Below are 24857 nucleotides of genomic sequence, written 5' to 3'. Positions count from 1 at the left end.
ATAATAAATAAAATAAAGTCAGATATCTAAAAAAAACAATTTAATTTTTATTTTTAAATAAAAATATTTTTAAATGTAAAAATTAAAATCCAAAAAATAAAAAAAAAAAATTAAAATTTAAATTTTTAAATTAATTTATTCTTAATATGTGAACAAGTGCAGCAAAAAAGTCAACTGTCTGGTGTAGCATTATCCGATGAATGAAAAAATAAAAAATATTTTTAAAAAATTAAAAATTTTGAAAAAATAAAATTTTTATTTTTGAATTTTTAAATTATATTATTAAATATTTTTTATTTAAATAATAAAAATAAAATAAAGTCCAGCAATATCTAAAAAACAACAGATCTGTAAAATTTTTTTAACTAAAAATATATTTTTTTAATTGTTAAAAATTAAGACATTCCAAAATATCAAAAAATAAAAAATTAAAATTTTAAATTTTTAAATTAATTTATTCTTAATTTGTGAACAAGTGCTACAAAAAAAGTCAACTGTCTGGATGTAGCATTATCCTGTGAATGAGAAAATAAAAATATTTTTTGATAAAAATTAAAAAAATTTGACAAAATAAACTTTTATTTTTTAATTTTTAAATTATCTTATTAAATGTTTTTATTTAAATAATAAAAATAAAATAAAGTCCAGCAATATCTAAAAATAACAGATCTGTAATTTTTTTTTTTAAAATAAAAATCTATTTTTTATAATTGTAAAAAATTAAGAAATTCCAAAAATATAAAAAATAAAAAATTAAAATTTTAAATTTTTTAAATTAATTTATTCTTAATATGTGAACAAGTGCAGCAAAAAGAGTCAACTGTCTTGGTGTAGCATTATCCGATGAATGAAAAATAAAAATATTTTTAAAAAATTAAAAATTTGAAAAATAAAATTTTTTATTTTTGAATTTTTAATTATATTATTAAATTTTTTATTTAAATAATAAAAATAAAATAAAGTCCAGCAATATCTAAAAAAACAGATTGTAAATTTATATTTTTTAAACTAAAATATATTTTTATAATTGTAAAAATTAAAGTTCCAAAAATATCAAAAAAATAAAAATTAAAATTTTAAATTTTTAAATTAATTTATTCTCAATTTATGAACAAGTGCAGCAAAAAAAGAGTCAATGTCTGGTGTAGCATTATCCGGTGAATGAAAAATAAAAAATATTTTAAAAAAATTAAAAAATTTGAAAAAATAAATTTTTTATTTTTGAATTTTTAAATTATATTATTAAATGTTTTTTATTTAAATAATAAAAATAAAATAAAGTCCAGTAATATCTAAAAAATAACAGATCTGTAAATTTATTTTTTTTAAACTAAAAATATATTTTTATAATTTTAAAAATTAAGAAATTCCAAAAATATCCAAAAAATAAAAAATTAAAATTTTAAATTTTTAAATTAATTTATCCTTAATTAGTGATCAAGTGCAGCAAAATAAAGTCAACCGTGTGGGTGTAGCATTACCGGCGAATGAAAAAATAAAAAATATTTTTAAAATAATAAAAATTTGAAAAAATAAAATTTTTATTTTTGAATTTTTAGATTTTATTTTTAAAAGTTTTTTATTTAAATAATAAAAATAAAATAAAGTCCAGCAATATCTAATAAATAATAGATCTATAAATTTATTATTTTTTTATTTTAAAACTAAAAATATATTTTTTCTAATTGTAAAAAATTAAGAAATTCCAAAAATATCCAAAAAATAAAAATTAAATTTTAAATTTTTTAAATTAATTTATTCTTAATTTGTGAACAAGTGCAGCAAAAAAAGAGTCAACTGTCTGGGTGTAGCATTATCCTGTGAATGAGAAAATAAAAATATTTTTGAAAAAATTAAAAAATTTGAAAAATAAAATTTTTTATTTTTGAATTTTTAAATTATATTATTAAAGTTTTTTATTTAAATAAAAAATAAAATAAAGTCCAGAATATCTAAAAACAAAAATCTGTAATTTTTTTTTATTTTTAAAATAAAAATATTTTTTAATTGAAAAAATTAAGAATTCCAAAAATATCCAAAAAAATAAAAATTAAAATTTTAAATTTTTTAAATTAATTTTTCTTAATTTGTGAACAAGTGCAGCAAAAAAAGTCAACTGTCTGGTGTAGCATTATCCGGTGAATGAAAAAATAAAAAATATTTTAAAAAAATTAAAAATTTGAAAAAATAAAATTTTTATTTTTGAATTTTTAAATTATATTATTAAATATTTTTTATTTAAATAATAAAAATAAAATAAAGTCCAGCAATATCTAAAAAACAACAGATCTGTAAAATTTTTTTAACTAAAAATATATTTTTTATAATTGTTAAAAATTAAGAATTCCAAAAGTATCCAAAAAAATAAAAAATTAAAATTTTAAATTTTTAAATTAATTTATTCTTAATTTGTGAACAAGTGCTACAAAAAAAGTCAACTGTCTGGATGTAGCATTATCCTGTGAATGAGAAAATAAAAATATTTTTGAAAAATTAAAAAATTTGACAAAATAAACTTTTTATTTTTAATTTTTAAATTATCTTATTAAATGTTTTTATTTAAATAATAAAAATAAAATAAAGTCCAGCAATATCTAAAAAATAACAGATCTGTAATTTTTTATTTTTAAAATAAAAATCTATTTTTTATAATTGTAAAAAATTAAGAAATTCCAAAAATATAAAAAAATAAAAAATTAAAATTTTAAATTTTTTAAATTAATTTATTCTTAATATGTGAACAAGTGCAGCAAAAAGAGTCAACTGTCTTGGTGTAGCATTATCCGATGAATGAAAAAATAAAAAATATTTTTAAAAAATTAAAAAATTTGAAAAAATAAAATTTTTTATTTTTGAATTTTTAAATTATATTATTAAATTTTTTATTTAAATAATAAAAATAAAATAAAGTCCAGCAATATCTAAAAAACAACAGATTTGTAAATTTATATTTTTTAAACTAAAATTATAATTTTTATAATTGTTAAAAATTAATAAGTTCCAAAAATATCCAAAGAAAATAAAAAATTAAAATTTTAAATTTTTTAAATTAATTTATTCTCAATTTATGAACAAGTGCAGCAAAAAAAGAGTCAAATGTCTAGGTGTAGCATTATCCGGTGAATGAAAAAATAAAAAATATTTTTAAAAAAATTAAAAAATTTGAAAAAATAAATTTTTATTTTTGAATTTTTAATTATATTATTAAATGTTTTTTATTTAAATAATAAAAATAAAATAAAGTCCAGTAATATCTAAAAAATAACAGATCTGTAAATTTATTTTTTTTAAACTAAAAATATATTTTTTATAATTTTAAAAATTAAGAAATTCCAAAAATATCCAAAAAATAAAAAATTAAAATTTTTAAATTTTTAAATTAATTTATCCTTAATTAGTGATCAAGTGCAGCAAAATAAAGTCAACCGTGTGGGTGTAGCATTACCCGGCGAATGAAAAAATAAAAAATATTTTTAAAAAATTAAAAATTTGAAAAAATAAAATTTTTATTTTTGAATTTTTAGATTTATTTTTAAAAGTTTTTTATTTAAATAATAAAAATAAAATAAAGTCCAGCAATATCTAATAAATAATAGATCTATAAATTTATTATTTTTTATTTTAAAACTAAAAATATATTTTTCTAATTGTAAAAAATTAAGAAATTCCAAAAATATCCAAAAAATAAAAATTAAATTTAAATTTTTTAAATTAATTTATTCTTAATTTGTGAACAAGTGCAGCAAAAAAAGAGTCAACTGTCTGGGTGTAGCATTATCTGTGAATGAGAAAATAAAAATATTTTTTGAAAAAATTAAAAAATTTGAAAAAATAAAATTTTTTATTTTTGAATTTTTAAATTATATTATTAAATGTTTTTTATTTAAATAATAAAAATAAAATAAAGTCCAAGAATATCTAATAAAAAACAGATCTGTAAATTTATTATTTTTTATTTTAAAATAAAAAATATTTTTTAATTGAAAAAATTAAGAATTCCAAAAATATCCAAAAAAATAAAAAATTAAAATTTTAAATTTTTTAAATTAATTTTTCTTAATTTGTGAACAAGTGCAGCAAAAAAAGTCAACTGTCTAGGTGTAGCATTATCCGGTGAATGAAAAAATAAAAAATATTTTTAAAAAATTAAAAATTTGAAAAAATAAAATTTTTATTTTTGAATTTTTAAATTATATTATTAAATATTTTTTATTTAAATAATAAAAATAAAATAAAGTCCAGCAATATCTAAAAAACAACAGATCTGTAAAATTTTTTTAACTAAAAATATATTTTTTATAATTGTTAAAAATTAAGAAATTCCAAAAGTATCCAAAAAAATAAAAAATTAAAATTTTAAATTTTTAAATTAATTTATTCTTAATTTGTGAACAAGTGCTACAAAAAAAGTCAACTGTCTGGTGTAGCATTATCCTGTGAATGAGAAAATAAAAATATTTTTTGATAAAATTAAAAAAATTTGACAAAATAAACTTTTTATTTTTTAATTTTTAAATTATCTTATTAAATGTTTTTATTTAAATAATAAAAATAAAATAAAGTCCAGCAATATCTAAAAAATAACAGATCTGTAATTTTTTATTTTTAAAATAAAAATCTATTTTTTATAATTGTAAAAAATTAAGAAATTCCAAAAATATAAAAAAATAAAAAATTAAAATTTTAAATTTTTTAAATTAATTTATTCTTAATATGTGAACAAGTGCAGCAAAAAGAGTCAACTGTCTTGGTGTAGCATTATCCGATGAATGAAAAAATAAAAAATATTTTTAAAAAATTAAAAAATTTGAAAAAATAAATTTTTTATTTTTGAATTTTTAAATTATATTATTAAATGTTTTTTATTTAAATAATAAAAATAAAATAAAGTCCAGCAATATCTAAAAAACAACAGATTGTAAATTTATATTTTTTAAACTAAAATTATAATTTTTATAATTGTTAAAAATTAATAAGTTCCAAAAATATCCAAAGAAAATAAAAAATTAAAATTTTAAATTTTTTAAATTAATTTATTCTCAATTTATGAACAAGTGCAGCAAAAAAAGAGTCAAATGTCTGGGTGTAGCATTATCCGGTGAATGAAAAAATAAAAAATATTTTTAAAAAAATTAAAAAATTTGAAAAAATAAATTTTTTATTTTTGAATTTTTAAATTATATTATTAAATGTTTTTTATTTAAATAGTAAAAATAAAATAAAGTCCAAGAATATCTAATAAACAACAGATCTGTAAATTTATTATTTTTCTTATTTTTAAAATAAAAAATAATTTTTCTAATTGAAAAAATTAAGAGATTCCAAAAATATCCAAAAAATAAAAAATTAAAATTTTAAATTTTTTAAATTAATTTTTCTTAATTTGTGAACAAGTGCAGCAAAAAAAGTCAACTGTCTAGGTGTAGCATTATCCGGTGAATGAAAAAATAAAAAATATTTTTAAAAAATTAAAAATTTGAAAAAATAAAATTTTTATTTTTGAATTTTTAAATTATATTATTAAATATTTTTTATTTAAATAATAAAAATAAAATAAAGTCCAGCAATATCTAAAAAACAACAGATCTGTAAAATTTTTTTAACTAAAAATATATTTTTATAATTGTTAAAAATTAAGAAATTCCAAAAGTATCCAAAAAATAAAAAATTAAAATTTTAAATTTTTAAATTAATTTATTCTTAATTTGTGAACAAGTGCTACAAAAAAAGTCAACTGTCTGATGTAGCATTATCCTGTGAATGAGAAAATAAAAATATTTTTTGATAAAATTAAAAAATTTGAAAAAATAAACTTTTTATTTTTAATTTTTAAATTATCTTATTAAATGTTTTTATTTAAATAATAAAAATAAAATAAAGTCCAGCAATATCTAAAAAATAACAGATCTGTAATTTTTTATTTTTAAAATAAAAATCTATTTTTTATAATTGTAAAAAATTAAGAAATTCCAAAAATATAAAAAAATAAAAAATTAAAATTTTAAATTTTTTAAATTAATTTATTCTTAATATGTGAACAAGTGCAGCAAAAAGAGTCAACTGTCTTGGTGTAGCATTATCCGATGAATGAAAAAATAAAAAATATTTTTAAAAAATTAAAAAATTTGAAAAAATAAAATTTTTTATTTTTGAATTTTTAAATTATATTATTAAATGTTTTTTATTTAAATAATAAAAATAAAATAAAGTCCAGCAATATCTAAAAAACAACAGATCTGTAAATTTATATTTTTTAAACTAAAATTATAATTTTTATAATTGTTAAAAATTAATAAGTTCCAAAAATATCCAAAGAAAATAAAAAATTAAAATTTTAAATTTTTTAAATTAATTTATTCTCAATTTATGAACAAGTGCAGCAAAAAAAGAGTCAAATGTCTGGGTGTAGCATTATCCGGTGAATGAAAAAATAAAAAATATTTTTAAAAAAATTAAAAAATTTGAAAAAATTAAATTTTTTATTTTGAATTTTTAAATTATATTATTAAATGTTTTTTATTTAAATAATAAAAATAAAATAAAGTCCAGTAATATCTAAAAATAACAGATCTGTAAATTTATTTTTTTTAAACTAAAAATATATTTTTTATAATTTTAAAAATTAAGAAATTCCAAAAATATCCAAAAAATAAAAAATTAAAATTTTAAATTTTTAAATTAATTTATCCTTAATTAGTGATCAAGTGCAGCAAAATAAAGTCAACCGTGTGGTGTAGCATTATCGGCGAATGAAAAAATAAAAAATATTTTTAAAATAATTAAAAAATTTGAAAAAATAAAATTTTTATTTTTGAATTTTTAGATTTTATTTTAAAATTTTTTATTTAAATAATAAAAATAAAACAAAGTCCAACAATATCTAATAAATAATAGATCTATAAATTTATTATTTTTTATTTAAAACTAAAAATATATTTTTTCTAATTGTAAAAAATTAAGAAATTCCGAAAATATCCAAAAAATAAAAAATTAAATTTTAAATTTTTTAAATTAATTTATTCTTAATTTGTGAACAAGTGCAGAAAAAAAGACTCAACTGTCTGGGTGTAGCATTATCCTGTGAATGAGAAAATAAAAATATTTTTTGAAAAAATTAAAAAATTTGAAAAAATAAAATTTTTATTTTTGAATTTTTAAATTATCTTATTAAAAGTTTTTTATTTATATAATAAAAATAAAATAAAGTCCAGCAATATCTAAAAAATAACAAATCTGTAAGTTTTTTATTTTTAAAATAAATATCTATTTTTTATAATTGTAAAAAATTAAATAATTCCAAAAATATCAAAAAAATAAATAATTAAAATTTTAAATTTTTTAAATTAATTTATTCTCAATTTGTGAACAAGTGCAGCAAAAAAAGAGTCAACTGTCTGTAGCATTATCCAGTGAATGAAAAAATAAAAAATATTTTAAAAAAAAAATTTGAAACAATAAAATTTTTTATTTCTAAATTTTTAAATTATATTATTAAATGTTTTTTATTTAAATAATAAAAATAAAATAAAGTCCAGCAATATCTAAAAAACAATAGATCTGTAAATTTATATTTTTTAAACTAAAATTATATTTTTTATAATTTTTAAAAATTAATAAATTCCAAAAATATCCAAAAAAATAAAAAATTAAAATTTTAATTTTTTAAATTAATTTATTCTCAATTTGTGAACAAGTGCAGCAAAAAAAGAGTCAACTGTCTGGGTGTAGCTTATCCGGTGAATGAAAAAATAAAAAATATTTTTAAAAAAATTAAAAAATTTGAAAAGATAAAATTTTTTATTTTTGAATTTTTAAATTATATTATTAAATGTTTTTTATTTAAATAGTAAAAATAAAATAAAGTCCAAGAATATCTAATAAACAACAGATCTGTAAATTTATTATTTTTCTTAATTTTTAAAATAAAAAATAATTTTTCTAATTGAAAAAATTAAGAGATTCCAAAAATATCCAAAAAAATAAAAATAAAATTTTAAATTTTTTAAATTAATTTTTCTTAATTTGTGAACAAGTGCAGCAAAAAAAAGTCAACTGTCTAAGTGTAGCATTATCCGGTGAATGAAAAATAAAAAATATGTTTAAAAAAATTAAAAATTTGAAAAAATAAAATTTTTATTTTTGAATTTTTAAATTATATTATTAAATATTTTTTATTTAAATAATAAAAATAAAATAAATTCCAGCAATATCTAAAACACAACAGATCTGTAAAATTTTTTTAACTAAAAATATATTTTTTATAATTGTTAAAAATTAAGAAATTCCAAAAGTATCCAAAAAAATAAAAAATTAAAATTTTAATTTTTTAAATTAATTTATTCTTAATTTGTGAACAAGTGCTACAAAAAAAGTCGACTGTCTGGATGTAGCATTATCCTGTGAATGAGAAAATAAAAATATTTTTTGATAAAATTAAAAAAATTTGACAAAATAAACTTTTTATTTTTTAATTTTTAAATTATCTTATTAAATGTTTTTTATTTAAATAATAAAATAAAATAAAGTCCAACAATATCTAAAAAATAACAGATCTGTAATTTTTTATTTTTAAAATAAAAATCTATTTTTTATAATTGTAAAAAATTAAGAAATTCCAAAAATATAAAAAAATAAAAAATTAAAATTTTAAATTTTTTAAATTAATTTATTCTTAATATGTGAACAAGTGCAGCAAAAAGAGTCAACTGTCTTGGTGTTGCATTATCCGATGAATGAAAAAATAAAATATATTTTTAAAAAATTAAAAAATTTGAAAAAATAAAATTTTTTATTTTTGAATTTTTAAATTATATTATTAAATGTTTTTTATTTAAATAATAAAAATAAAATAAAGTCCAACAATATCTAAAAAACATCAGATTTGTAAATTTATATTTTTTAAACTAAAATTATAATTTTTATAATTGTTAAAAATTAATAAGTTCCAAAAATATCCAAAGAAAATAAAAAATTAAAATTTTAAATTTTTTAAATTAATTTATTCTCAATTTATGAACAAGTGCAGCAAAAAAAGAGTCAAATGTCTGGGTGTAGCATTATCCGGTGAATGAAAAAATAAAAAATATTTTTAAAAAAATTAAAAAATTTGAAAAAATTAAATTTTTTATTTGTGAATTTTTAAATTATATTATTAAATGTTTTTTATTTAAATAATAAAAATAAAATAAAGTCCAGTAATATCTAAAAAATAACAGATCTGTAAATTTATTTTTTTTAAACTAAAAATATATTTTTTATAATTTTTAAAAATTAAGAAATTCCAAAAATATCCAAAAAATTAAAAATTAAAATTTTTAAATTTTTAAATTAATTTATCCTTAATTAGTGATCAAGTGCAGCAAAATAAAGTCAACCGTGTGGGTGTAGCATTACCCGGCGAATGAAAAAATAAAAAATATTTTTAAAATAATTAAAGAATTTGAAAAAATAAAATTTTTATTTTTGAATTTTTAGATTTTATTTTTAAAAGTTTTTTATTTAAATAATAAAAATAAAATAAAGTCCAGCAATATCTAATAAATAATAGATCTATAAATTTATTATTTTTTATTTTAAAACTAAAAATATATTTTTTCTAATTGTAAAAAATTAAGAAATTCCAAAAATATCCAAAAAATAAAAAATTAAATTTTAAATTTTTTAAATTAATTTATTCTTAATTTGTGAACAAGTGCAGCAAAAAAAGAGTCAACTGTCTGGGTGTAGCATTATCCTGTGAATGAGAAAATAAAAATATTTTTTGATAAAATTAAAAAAATTTGACAAAATAAACTTTTTATTTTTTAATTTATAAATTATCTTATTAAATATTTTTTATTTAAATAATAAAAATAAAATAAAGTCCAGCAATATCTAAAAAATAACAGATCTGTAATTTTTTATTTTTAAAATAAAAATCTATTTTTTATAATTGTAAAAAATTAAGAAATTCCAAAAATATAAAAAATAAAAAATTAAAATTTTAAATTTTTTAAATTAATTTATTCCTATTATGTGAACAAGTGCAGCAAAAAGAGTCAACTGTCTTGGTGTAGCATTATTCGATGAATGAAAAAATAAAAAATATTTTTAAAAAATTAAAAAATTTAAAAAAATAAAGTTTTTATTTTTGAATTTTTAAATTATATTATTAAATGTTTTTTATTTAAATAATAAAAATAAAATAAAGTCCAGCAATATCTAAAAAACAACAGATCTGTAAATTTATATTTTTTAAACTAAAATTATAATTTTTATAATTATTAAAAATTAATAAGTTCCAAAAATATCCAAATAAAATAAAAAATTAAAATTATAAATTTTTTAAATTAATTTATTCTCAATTTATGAACAAGTGCAGCAAAAAAAGAGTCAAATGTCTGGGTGTAGCATTATCCAGTGAATGAAAAAATAAAAAATATTTTTAAAAAAATTAAAAATTTTGAAAAAATTAAATTTTTTATTTTTGAATTTTTAAATTATATTATTAAATGTTTTTTATTTAAATAATAAAAATAAAATAAAGTCCAGTAATATCTAAAAAATAACAGATCTGTAAATTTATTTTTTTTAAACTAAAAATATATTTTTTATAATTTTTAAAAATTAAGAAATTCCAAAAATATCCAAAAAATAAAAAATTAAAATTTTTAAATTTTTAAATTAATTTATCCTTAATTAGTGATCAAGTGCAGCAAAATAAAGTCAACCGTGTGGGTGTAGCATTATCCGGCGAATGAAAAAATAAAAAATATTTTTAAAATAATTAAAAAATTTGAAAAAATAAAATTTTTATTTTTGAATTTTTAGATTTTATTTTTAAAAGTTTTTTATTTAAATAATAAAAATAAAATAAAGTCTAGCAATATCTAATAAATAATAGATCTATAAATTTATTATTTTTTATTTTAAAACTAAAAATATATTTTTTCTAATTGTAAAAAATTAAGAAATTCCAAAAATATCCAAAAAAAAAAAATTAAATTTTAAATTTTTTAAATTAATTTATTCTTAATTTGTGAACAAGAGCAACAAAAAAAGAGTCAACTGTCTGGGTGTAGCATTATCCTGTGAATGAGAAAATAAAAATATTTTTCAAAAAATTAAAAAATTTGAAAAATAAAATTTTTTATTTTTGAATTTTTAAATTATCTTATTAAAAGTTTTTTATTTATATAATAAAAATAAAATAAAGTCCAGCAATATCTAAAAAACAACAAATCTGTAATTTTTTTATTTTTAAAATAAATATCTATTTTTATAATTGTAAAAAATTAAAGAATTCCAAAAATATCAAAAAAATAAATAATTAAAATTTTAAATTTTTTAAATTAATTTATTCTCAATTTGTGAACAAGTGCAGCAAAAAAAGAGTCAACTGTCTGGTAGCATTATCCAGTGAATGAAAAAATAAAAAATATTTTAAAAAAATAAAAAATTTTGAAAAAATAAAATTTTTTATTTTTGAATTTTTAAATTATATTATTAAATGTTTTTTATTTAAATAATAAAAATAAAATAAAGTCCAGCAATATCTAAAAAACAACAGAGCTATAAATTTATTATTATTTTTTTTAAACTAAAAATATATTTATTTCTAATTGTAAAAAATTAAGAAATTCCAAAAATATCCAAAAAAAGAAAAAATTAAATTTTAAATTTTTTAAATTAATTTATTCTTAATTTGTGAGCAAGTGCAGCAAAAAAAATCAACTTTCCGGGTGTAGCATTATTTGGTGACTAAAAAAATAAAAAATATTTTTGAAAAAATTAAAAATTTTTAAAAAATAAAATTTTTTATTTTTGAATTTTTAAATTATATTATTAAATGTTTTTGTTTTAAATAATAAAAATAAAATAAAGTCCAGCAATATCTAGTAAACAACAGATCTATAAATTTATTATTTCTTTTAATTTTCAAAACAAATTTTTTTTTTCTAATTGTAAAAAATTAAAAAATTCCAAAAATATCCAAAAAATTAAAAAATAAAAATTCTAAATTTTTAAAGTTAATTTATTCTTAATTTCTGAACAATTGCAGCAAAAAAAATCAACTGTCTGTATGTAGCGTTATCTGGTGAATAAAAAAATAAAAAATATTTTTGTGAAAATTAAAAATTTAAAAAAAATAAAATTTATTATTTTTGAATTTTTAAATTATAATTGATGAGCGAAAAACGATTCGACACAAAACTCACCGGCAAGTATACCGGGTCGCATCAAGTAGTAATAACTCACTTAGAGTGAGGTCGATCCCACAGGGATTGATGGATCAAGCAACTTTAGTGGATGATTAGTTTAGTCAAGCTAACATTGAGTGAATTGTGTGAAGAGTGACCAACAGAATGTAAATTGCAGTGAAATATAAATGGCAGAAAGTAAATGACAATAAACATAAAGGGCAAGGAATGTAAATTGGCAAAATCTTAAATGACAAGAAAAGTAAATTGCAGTAAATGTAAAGGGAAGTGGGAGCAGGGGAATTAAAGAAAGCTCTTTATCCTCCTCCTAATGCTCTAACCGAGCCAGCCCCCCCTTATGGAATGAAACTAATGCCTTTATATAGGCTTTTACAAAATGAAAAATGAAATTGAAAGCAAATTACAAAGAAATTGAAATTCCTAATCAAATTGTTTCTTGTGCCTTTGAGTGATGTCAATTGGGCTTTGCTTGCTTTGGAGTGAAATTGGGTTGAAGATGGATCCGGATGGCCTTGGTTTTGAGAAGAAATCCGCTTGCAATTTGGGCCTTGGGGTATTTACGTTTGAGTCAACGCTTGAGGGAAAATGTTGAATCCAACGTCCTCATGTGCTAGCCTCATGCAGAACCCATTTTGCTGTCACTCACGTTTGAGTTCACGTTTGAGGTCAAACGTGAGCTCAAACGTGGCTCCTCCCAGGTGAGTTTTTGGAACGCTTCTTTGTCCTCTTGTCAATGTTGCCAATTGCATGCCCACTATAGACTATTATATATGGTTGGAAAGCTCTAAATGTCAGCTTTCCAACGCAACTGGAAGCACATCAATTGGACATCTACAACGCAAGTTATGCTCCTTTGAAGAGGACAGGGTCGCTGGCTTTGGTGTGTAACGTTTGAGGCGACGTTTGCCTCAAACGTGGTCGAAAACGCCAGATTCTGGACGCTCAAAAGCATTGTCCACCCCATACTATTATATATTGTTGGAAAGCCCTGAATGTCTACTTTCCAATGCCGTTGAAAGCGCATCATTTGGAGCTCCACAGCTCGAGTTATACTCCGTCGAAGGTGCAGAGGTCAGCTGGCCTTACTGCAGGTTGACACCATGTTCGTTTATGCACTTTCGGGGCAGTTTTCTCCCTCAATTTTAGTGTCCACCATGCAGTGCCATATATGCTTGGAAAGCGATTGATTCCTACTTTCCATTGCTTTTTGAATCACCTCATTTGGAGCTCTGTAGTTCAAGTTATTCTTGTTGGAAGTATACCCCTTCAGGCTGTGAGGCGCCAACGTTTGACCTCAAGTTTGATGTCAAACGTTGGCTCAAACGTCGCTGCCCAGAAGCTCAATCTTTCTTCTTTTAGGCGCCAACGTTTGCCTCAACGTTTGAGGTCAAACGTTGGCGCAAACGTTACCTTCCAAGAGCTTCTTCTTCAGCCAACGTTTGCCTCAACGTTTGAGGTCAAACGTTGGCTCAAACGTTGGTTCTTCTCCAGGGCATTCTTCATCTTCTTCCAACCTCCTTCCAAGCTTTGTTTCATCTATCATCAACCAATCAAAAACATCAAAGCTATGCTTCAAATCATGAGATTGTTTCTCTTCCATAATATATGACAATTATAGCACAAAATCTCATGAAAATGCATCAATTCATCCATGATTGATTGAATCTAAGGAATCATGAATTTCTACCCAATTGGCTTACTTGTAACTCAAGAAAGTGCATAAAACCTTAAAAAAACAAAGAAAAAGCATAGAAAAACATGACATGATGACATGTCATCAATAATATTAAATGTTTTTATTTAAGTAATAAAAATAAAATAAAGTCCAGTAATATCTAAAAAACCAGATCTGTAAATTTATTTTTTTAAACTAAAAATATATTTTTTATAATTTTAAAAAATTAAGAAATTCCAAAAATATCCAAAAAATAAAAAATACAAATTTTAAATTTTTTAAATTAATTTATTCTTAATTTGTGAACAAGTGCAGCAAAAAAAAGTCAACCGTCTGGGTGTAGCATTATCCGGTGAATGAAAAAATAAAAAATATTTTTAATAAAATAAAAAAATTTGAAAAAATAAAATTTTTTATTTTTGAATTTTTAAATTATATTTTTAAATGTTTTTTATTTAAATAATAAAAATAAAATAAAGTCCAGCAGTATCTAATAAACAACAGATCTTTTAATTTATTATTTTTTTATTTTAAACTAAAAAAATATTTTTTCTAATTGTAAAAAATTAAGAAATTCCAAAAATATTTAAAAAAAGAGTAAAGTATCATTTTTATCCCCAACGTTTGGGGTAAGTCTCAAAGTTGTCCCTAACATTTCAATCGTTCTATTTAAGTCCTTAACGTTTCAAAATTGACTCAATGTTATCCCACCGTTAAGGATTTGTTAACAAAATTGACAGCGGGACAAAATTGAGACGATTTTGAAACGTTAGGGATTTAAATAGGACAAAAGCGTTGGGGACAAAAATTAAAATTCTAAATTTTTTAAATTAATTTATTCTTAATTTCTAAACAATTGCAGCAAAAAAAGTCAACTGTCTGTGTGTAGCATTATCCGATGAATAAAAAAATAAAAAATATTTTTAAAAAATAAAAAATTTTAAAAAACTAAATTTTTTATTTTTGAATTTTTAAATTATATTATTAAATATTTTTTATTTGAATAATAAAAATAAGATAAAGTCCAACAATATCTAATAAACAACAGATTTGTAAATTTATTATTTTTTTAAATTTTTAAATTTAAAAAATATTTTTTTTCTAGTTGTAAAATATTAAAAAATTCCAAAAATATTCAAAAAAATTAAAAAATTAAAATTTTAAATTTTTTAAATTAATTTATTCTTAATTCGTGAACAAGTGTAGCAAAAAAGTCAACTGTATGGGTGTAGCATTATCCGGTGAATAAAAAAATAAAAAATATTTTTAAAAGATAAAAAATTTTAAAAAACTAATTTTTTATTTTTGAATTTTAGAATTATATTATTAAATGTTTTTTATTTAAATAATAAAAATAAAATAATGTCCAGCAATATCTAATAAACAACAGATCTTTTAATTTATTATTTTTTTATTTTAAACTAAAAAAATATTTTTTTCTAATTGTAAAAAATTAAGAAATTCCAAAAATATTTAAAAAAAGAGTAAAGTATCGTTTTTATCCCCAACGTTTGGGGTAAGTCTCAAAGTTGTCCCTAACATTTCATTCGTTCTATTTAAGTCCTTAACGTTTCAAAATTGACTCAATGTTGTCCTGCCGTTAAGGATTCGTTAACAGAATTGACAGCGGGACAAAATTGAGACGATTTTGAAACGTTAGGGATTTAAATAGGACAAAAACTTTGGAGACAAAAATGATACATTGAAATAAATCTTAGTTTTATCCTTTAATAATATCAATTTTTTACTGTACATAGTATTTAATTATTTTTTAATCACATCTAAGTAAATTACACTTAATCACATTATTTTTATTCTAAATAAATTTATTTTTTTATAATTTTACACTTAAAGTTATAAGTTAATATAAAAATATAAAAAATTTATTTAGAATGAAAGTAGTGTTATTAAGTGTAATTTACTTATATGTGATTAAAAATAATTAAATATTATATACAGTAAAAAATTGATATTATTGAAGAAAAAAAATTAAAATTTATTTGTATGTATCCTTTTTGTCCCCAAAATTTTCGTCTTATTTAAGTCCCTAACATTTCAAAATTGTCTCAATTTGGTTCCGCCGTCAATTCTGTTAACGGATCCCTAACGACAAGACAACATTGAGCCAATTTTGAAACGTTAGGGATTTAAATAGGACGATTGAAACGTTAGGGACAATTTTGGGACTTACCCCAAATATTGAGGACAAAAATGATACTTTACTCTTAAAAAAATAAAAAATTAAAATTTTAAATTTTTTAAATTAATTTATTCTTAATTTGTGAACAAGTGCAGCAAAAAAAAAGTCAACTGTCTGGGTGTAGCATTATCCGGTGAATGAAAAGATAAAAAATATTTTTTAAAAATAAAAAATTTGAAAAAATATAATTTTTTTATTTTTGAATTTTTAAATTATATTTTTAAATGTTTTTATTTAAATAATAAAAATAAAATAAAGTCCAACAATATCTAGTAAACAACAGATCTATAAATTTATTATTTTTTATTTTTAAACTAAAAATATATTTATTTCTAATTGTAAAAAATTAAGAAATTCCAAAAATATCCAAAAAAAGAAAAAATTAAATTTTAAAATTTTAAAATTAATTTATTCTTAATTTGTGAGCAAGTGCAGCAAAAAAAATCAACTTTCCGGGTGTAGCATTATCTGGTGACTAAAAAAATAAAAAATATTTTTGAAAAAATTAAAAATTTTAAAAAAATAAAATTTTTTATTTTTGAATTTTTAAATTATATTATTAAATGTTTTTGTTTTAAATAATAAAAATAAAATAAAGTCCAGCAATATCTAGTAAACAACAGATCTATAAATTTATTATTTCTTTTAATTTTCAAAATAAAAATTTTTTTCTAATTGTAAAAAATTAAAAAATTCCAAAAATATCCAAAAAATTAAAAAATAAAAATTCTAAATTTTTAAAGTTAATTTATTCTTAATTTCTGAACAATTGCAGCAAAAAAAATCAACTGTCTGTGTGTAGCATTATCTGGTGAATAAAAAAATAAAAAATATTTTTGTGAAAATTAAAAATTTAAAAAAAATAAAATTTATTATTTTTGAATTTTTAAATTATAATATTAAATGTTTTTATTTAAATAATAAAAATAAAATTAAGTCCAGTAAAAATAAAGTGAAGTTCAGCAATATCAAATGTTTTTATTTAAATTTTCTTTATTTAAATAATAAAAATAAAATGAAGTTCAGCAATATCAAACAAATAGTAGATTTCTAAATTTATTTTTTTATTTTTAAACTAAAAAAATATTTTTTATAATTGTAAAAAATGAAGAAATTCCAAAAATATCCAAAAAAATAAAAAATTTCAATTTCAATTTTTTAAATTAATTTATTCTTAATTTGTGAACAAGTGTGATGAGTTTTTTTTGTGGAAAAATGAATTTCTCCCAAAACACACAAATCTAACCGGCAAGTGCACCGGGTCGCATCAAGTAATAAAAACTCACGGGAGTGAGGTCGATCCCACAGGGATTGAAGGATTGAGCAATTTTAGTTTAGTGGTTGATTTAGTCAAGCGAATCAAGATTTGGTTGAATGATTGGTGATTTGCAGAATTTAAATTGCATTGAAAGTAAAGAGAACAGGAAATAAATTGCTGAATCTTAAATAACAAGAAATTAAATGGCAGAAACTTAGATTGCAAGAAATATAAATTGCGGAATCTTAAAGTGCAAGAAATGTAAATGGCTTGAAATATAAAGGGAATTGGGAGTTGGATTTGCAGAAATTAAACAAGGAAAAGTAAAAGTGCAACAAGCAGAGAAGTAGAGAATGACTTAGATCAAACCGGATCTTAAACAGAAAAGTAAATGAGCATGGAAAGCATTAAACAGAATGTAAAGTTGGAATTTAGATCTCAGGACCCAGAGACTAGAAAACCAAATCTAGATCTCAATGCCTTCCTAGATCCAACAAGAATAATTGCAAGGGAAATGTAAATTGCAAAGAAATTAGATGAAGAGCAATTAACAGAAAATTAAATTCAAGTAAGCAGTAAAGAAACAGAGAGATCCAAGGATGAGATTGAAACAGAATTCCTTCAATTCTCCAACCCAAGATCCAAGACAGTTGTAATTGAAATTGAAAGTAATAAAACTAAGAGGAAGAGAATGGAATTCTCCTTCCCCAAATTAAGAAATTAAAGCTCACTCAATATCTAAAACTCTCTGAAAATGCCAAAAGGAAAGCTCTATGAAAACTAAGAAAAGGAAGCTCCCCGAATAACTTGAATTCTAGCCTATTTATACACTTTCTTCAAATGATCTTCAAGCCTTGAGTTGGGCCTTTGCTCTTGGTGGAATTGGGTTGAAAGAGGCCTTGGTTGATTGCTCTTGGAGTTTGGAGAGGAACCAAAGTGAACCAATTGAACCGGATTGGATTTTTGTAGAAGTTGGAGTAAAAGTTTGAGCAAAAGTTAGGGGTCTAACTTTTGCTCCAACTTTACATATCAGATAGCCAAATTTACTGATGCCAACGTTGGTGCAAAAGTTAGGGGTCTAACCTTTGCTCCAACGTTGGCCCTTCCTAATGCACCAATGGCGCCAACGTTAGCCCAAAAGTTAGGGGGCTAACGTTGGCGCAAACTTTTGCCCCTAGCCTTACAACTTCATGTGCCAACGTTAGCCCAAAAGTTAGGGGGCTAACGTTGGCGCAAACGTGAGGAGCCCATGGACAAATTTTTCATGCCAATGTTAGCCTCCAAGTTAGGGGGCTAACGTTGGCGCAAACGTTGAGTAGCCCTGGGACAAATTTTTCATGCCAACGTTAGCCTCCAAGTTAGGGGGCTAACGTTGGCGCAAACGTTGATTAGCCCTGGGGTGGTTTTCCAATTCTCACGTTAGCCTCCAAGTTAGGGGGCTAACTTTGAGGCTAACTTTTCACCCAATAGTTTGTGCAAAAGTTTGAGGGCTAACTTCAAGTCCAACTTTATGCTTCCTGGTTCAATTTCACTTGTTTCATTGTCCTCTCTTTGCTTCTAGCCATTCCCTCTTACTTCAACCTTTCTCCAAGCTTTCTTCACCTATCATTAACCAACCAAACACATCAAAGCTATGCTCAAAATCATGAGATATTCATTCTATCCTAATATGCAACCATTATGGCATCAAATCTCATGAAACAGCATGAATTTATCTATGGTTGATTCAATCAAAGGAAGCATGAAAATCTACCCAAATTAGCTTGCTTAGGCCTCAAGAAAGTGCATAATTCAAGTGAAAACAAAAGAAAGAGACTAGTGAAACTAGGCTAAGATGACTTGTCATCACAACACCAAACTTAAAGCTTGCTTGTCCCCAAGCAAGAAAAGATTTATTAAGAAGAAAGAATGAAATGGAAGAGGATGTTCATGCTAGTAGAATATTATTGGTAGTTCATGGGGTTTTGTGTGGATATGCAAACACTCACTTCTTATTGACTCTTAGGCCTAGAAAGTCTCCTTCAAGCCTTAAGTAACATACTGCTATGACCTCTCATTATTCCTTTATCCTTGGCTATTACTTTTTTTTTTCAAAAGCTTTATTTGAGTGTCATGTGTAGCAAGTTCATTTTCTTTTCTGTATTCTTGACACATTATTCACCATAGACACTTGGCTCACATTCCCTTTTAAACATTGATGCCCAGCACCTCTTTGGGTTACTAAATGCCTTGTAGTTAGGTTGCTCTTGATAGTGGACTTTCAGCTGATGATCCCGGATTAGTTAATCCAAGTCACCAAGTGTTGAAGCACTCCAAAGAGCTTACTAATCCAAGCAGATCCTAGTACAAAGACACCACAGGCATATATTTTAAAGTTCAAGCTATTGGTGTCCAGCTTTGTTTCTTTTTTTGTTTCCTTTTGTTTTGCCACTTTTTGGCTATCTCTTTTCTTTCTTTCTTTTTGTTTTTCTTTCTAACCAAGGATTTTTATTTAATTTTGAGATTCATAGATAGTAGGCTACTTTATACTTGGAAGGAGATATCCTAGCTCTTTATTCACTAAAAATGAGTTATTATACAATCACACACATACCACCACTTACTTTTATTCTACTTCTTTCTAACAGAGAACCATCTCACTTCACCTTCAAACATTTCTTTTATTGCATTAAAGATGCAGGGGACAAAAGCATGCTTTTTGCTAAGTGAAAGTAAACACACAAGCACACACTTATACTAGCTTATTTATTCCAAAAAAAAAAAATTGATTCTACTTGTACTAGATGAACACTTTAGCAAGACACAAGTCAAAGCATTTCTCAACAGCAAGAGTTAAGTATAGATACAACCTATTGGTTTGCAGTTCTTTTGTCCTTCCTTCTGTTGTGCCCCTTTTGAGTTATGATGCATAATGTCTTCAAATGGTGGTTAGTTCCCTGCACAAATCTCAAAAGTTGCTTGCTTCTCAAGCCCTTAGGTGACTGGTTAGTATGCATGAATTGAGTGTGGCTTTTGGATTTATTTTGGTGTGGGAACACCAAACTTAATTCCTTGCCACTGCCTCTAATGCAACAAGTTGTCCACTTATGAATTCTTTTGGCCTGGCTGAAGGTGATAAAAAATAGAAAAACTAAAAAGTAAACAATTGGTTAATTGGTTTATCTGATTGCTTGGAGCTAGCAGCCATGTATGCAGAAGGTGAGAATGTGCTTTTAAATGAGATTTTGGTGGAACACCAAACTTAGAATCCTTCATTCTCCCTTAATTTATTTTTGGTGTGCAACACCAAACTTAGCTCCTTGCAATATAGACAAGTCTAATTAATCCTTTTATTGAAATAGCTATGAAAAGTGAACTACCTCAGGTTGGGTTGTCTCCCAACAAGCGCTTCTTTATTGTCACTAGCTTGACATCTTATCCTTTGATCATGGGGGTTGAAAATCATAGTGCCTCAGCTTCTCTCCTCTTACTGTGAACTTCCTTCCGGTCTCCTCTTTGATGATTTCTAGGTGTTCAAGTGAAAGGATCCGGTTCACAGTATAATACTCAGATAATTGTGGACACACCTTCATTGGTTGGGTGTTCAACATCACTTTATCCCCTGGTGAGAAGCCTTCAGTGGGGATTTTCTTGTTTCTCCACCCTTTTGGCCTCTTCTTCTTCTCTTTTTTCTCAAGAGATAATTCATGCCTTAGTGGTTCTTTATCTGGAATGTTGAGGTTCTCATCTGGGGGTTTTGGATCTAGTTCCTCCTTGATTTCTTTGGTCTGTTGCACCATCTCTACTTCTTTCAAGAATGGATTTGAAAGTCTTGGAGTTAACTCATTGAATGCCTCTTTCAAGCTTTGATCTCTGGCCTTATCCTTCATAAAATTTTCTTCTTGAGTAGGCTCATGCAAGGTTTTAAAAACATGGAATGCTAGATGTTCATCATGCACTCTCAGCAACAATTCCCCTTTTTCAACATCTATCAATGCTCTGCCCGTAGCCAGGAAAGGTCTCCCCAGGATGATGGGAGTGTTAGGGTCCTCTTCTATATCTGAGATAACAAAATCAGCTGGGAGAAATAATTTTCCCACTTTTACCAACACATTCTCCACAACTCCCAGTGCTTGCTTAATGGATTTGTCAGCCATTTGGAGAACTATTTGTGTGGACTTCAGCTCAGAAATTTTAAGTTTCCTCATTAGAGTTAAAGGCATCAAGTTTATGCTTGCACCGAGGTCACAGAATGACTTCTCAATTGTTATGTTTCCTATGGTGCAAGGTATGTAAAAACTCCCAAGATCATCTTTCTTCTCTGGCAACTCTCTTTGGAGGATAGCACTACATTCCTTTGTCATCTCAACAATCTGTCCTTCCTTCAGGGATCTTTTCTTTGTTAGCACTTCTTTCATAAATTTGGCATATAATGGCATCTGTTCAAGTGCTTCTAAGAAAGGAATATTGATACTGAGTGTCTTGAATATGTCCAGGAACTTTGAATATTGCTTATCCTTGTTTTCTTTTTTGAACCTCTGAGGGTACGTAAGTTTGGGGACATCTGGCTTCACCCCTTCCTTCTTCTCCTGTAGCTGTGTTTCAAGGATGTCCTCATCTTTCTTTGAGCTTTTTGCATTCTTGGTCTTTCTCTCCTCTTCACTTCTTTCTTCTGTCTCTTCTTGTGGAACTTTTCTGTTGTGTTCTTCCTGATTGATGGCTTCCTTCTCACTTCCCACCATAATTGCTTTGCACTCCTCCCACTTTGTAGCTTTTCCTTTGTCCCTTGGGTGGTCTGAAGTGGTACTAGGGGATGCATTTGATTGCTTCTCACCCATCTCTGTGTTTTGTTTAGCCATTTGTTCCATATGCCTCTCAAGATTTCTGATTGCAGCTTCTTGGTTTTTGATTGTTATGGCTTGATCCTTCCGTGCTGCTTCCTGATCTTGTTTTGCCATCTCTTGATTTTTCATGAGTTTCTCCATCATTATCTCTTGGTGCTTCATCATCTTTTCCATCAATATCTCCAAATTGGAGATTCTTTGAGTGTCTTGTGACGCTTGTGGCTGGTTGTGAGATGTTGAAGGTTGATGGTAGGTGTTTTGGTTATTGGTTTGGTTATTGGGTGGATAGTAGCTAGAATTTGGGTGGTTGTTTTGGGGTTTTCTATATGGATTGGGGTTAGTGTTTTGCTGGTTGTGATTTTGGTTGTTTTTTGAGTTGTTTTGGTTTGAATTTTTTTGCCATGGTTGCTGGTTTTGAGTGTGGTTATCTCCCCATCTTATGTTTGGATGGTTCTTCCAGGATGGATTGTGGGTGTCACCATAGACGTCATTTTGGCCGGGGCTTTGGTTGTGCACATATTGAGGTTGTTCCTGCTGCTGATCTTCTTGGTTTTCTTCATTTTCCCCCATTTGGTTGATGATTGGCTTGTGTTGACTGCTGCAACTTGGAGGCTATCAATCCTCTTGGCCATTTGCTCAAATTGTTGTTGAATTTGCTGCTGCATCATTTTGTTTTGAGCCAGAATTGAGTCCACTCCTTCCAACTCCATTACTCCTTTCCTTTGTGATGGTTGGCATTGCCTTTGGTGAGCAAAGAAATACTGGTTGTTGGCCACCATATCAATGAGATCTTGAGCCTCTTCTGCATTTTTCATCAGTTGCAATGATCCTCCAGCTGAGTGATCAAGTGCCTCTTGAGCCTTTAGAGTGAGCCCTTCATAGAAGTTCTGTAGCTTGTCCCACTCAGTAAACATCTCTGGTGGACATTTCCTCAGCAGAGCCTTATATCTTTCCCATGCTTCATATAGATTTTCAGCATCCAATTGTGTGAATGTCTGCACCTCGGTCTTCAATCTAATAACTCTTTGAGGTGGGTAAAATTTGGCAAGAAACTTGGTTACCAAATCATCCCAATTGTTGATGCTATCTCTTGGAAATGATTCCAACCATTGAGTAGCCTTGTCTCTGAGAGAAAATGGGAATAGCAATAGCTTGTAGCTGTCAGGAGGCACACCATTGGTTTTGACAGTGTTACAAATCCTCAGGAAGGTGGATAGGTGCTGGTTTGGATCTTCCAAGGGGCCTCCTCCATAAGAACAGTTGTTCTGCACCAAGGTGATGAGTTGGGGCTTCAATTCAAAGTTATTTGCATCGACATTTGGGGTAAGGATGCTACTCCCACAATGCCTTGGATTAGCAAATGTATATGAAGCCAAGACTCTCCTCTGGGGTTGACCATTGTTGTTGGCCATTCTCACTGGTGGATTTGTTGGATTTGTTGAGTGTTCCTCCAATTCATGATATTCTTCATCTAATTCTTCCTCTCCAGCAACATTTTTTTCTCTTGCTTCTCTTCTTAGCCTTTGGAGGATTCTTTCGTCAGTTTCATGAAAGGTAGGGATCTCTCTTCTTGTATCTGACATACAAGCAAAACACAAGAATCACATAATATCAGAAAAGCAATAACACTTTAATCCATGGCTGAAGTGAAATATTAGTTAGCTTAGGCAAAAATTCAAACAGTTAGCGTGTTAGTCAAAAGTTAAAGAAACAGAAAAGAAGAAAAAAAATGCTTGATCTAGATCTCCACTTCACTTAATCATTGTCAATCTATTTCAATCCCCGGCAACGGCGCCAAAAACTTGATGAGATATTTTGGTGGAAAAATGAATTTCTCCCAAAACACACAAATCTAACCGGCAAGTGCACCGGGTCGCATCAAGTAATAAAAACTCACGGGAGTGAGGTCGATCCCACAGGGATTGAAGGATTGAGCAATTTTAGTTTAGTGGTTGATTTAGTCAAGCGAATCAAGATTTGGTTGAATGATTGGTGATTTGCAGAATTTAAATTGCATTGAAAGTAAAGAGAACAGGAAATAAATTGCTGAATCTTAAATAACAAGAAATTAAATGGCAGAAACTTAGATTGCAAGAAATATAAATTGCAGAATCTTAAAGTGCAAGAAATGTAAATGGCTTGAAATATAAAGGGAATTGGGAGTTGGATTTGCAGAAATTAAACAAGGAAAAGTAAAAGTGCAACAAGCAGAGAAGTAGAGAATGACTTAGATCAAACCGGATCTTAAACAGAAAAGTAAATGAGCATGGAAAGCATTAAACAGAATGTAAAGTTGGAATTTAGATCTCAGGACCCAGAGACTAGAAAACCAAATCTAGATCTCAATGCCTTCCTAGATCCAACAAGAATAATTGCAAGGGAAATGTAAATTGCAAAGAAATTAGATGAAGAGCAATTAACAGAAAATTAAATTCAAGTAAGCAGTAAAGAAACAGAGAGATCCAAGGATGAGATTGAAACAGAATTCCTTCAATTCTCCAACCCAAGATCCAAGACAGTTGTAATTGAAATTGAAAGTAATAAAACTAAGAGGAAGAGAATGGAATTCTCCTTCCCCAAATTAAGAAATTAAAGCTCACTCAATATCTAAAACTCTCTGAAAATGCCAAAAGGAAAGCTCTATGAAAACTAAGAAAAGGAAGCTCCCCGAATAACTTGAATTCTAGCCTATTTATACACT

The sequence above is a fragment of the Arachis hypogaea genome, chromosome 10 (assembly GCF_003086295.3).
Source record: "Arachis hypogaea cultivar Tifrunner chromosome 10, arahy.Tifrunner.gnm2.J5K5, whole genome shotgun sequence".
NCBI lineage: Eukaryota > Viridiplantae > Streptophyta > Magnoliopsida > Fabales > Fabaceae > Arachis > Arachis hypogaea.
The sequence above is the reverse complement of the archived record's forward strand: the minus strand, read 5'-3'. Positions refer to the sequence as shown.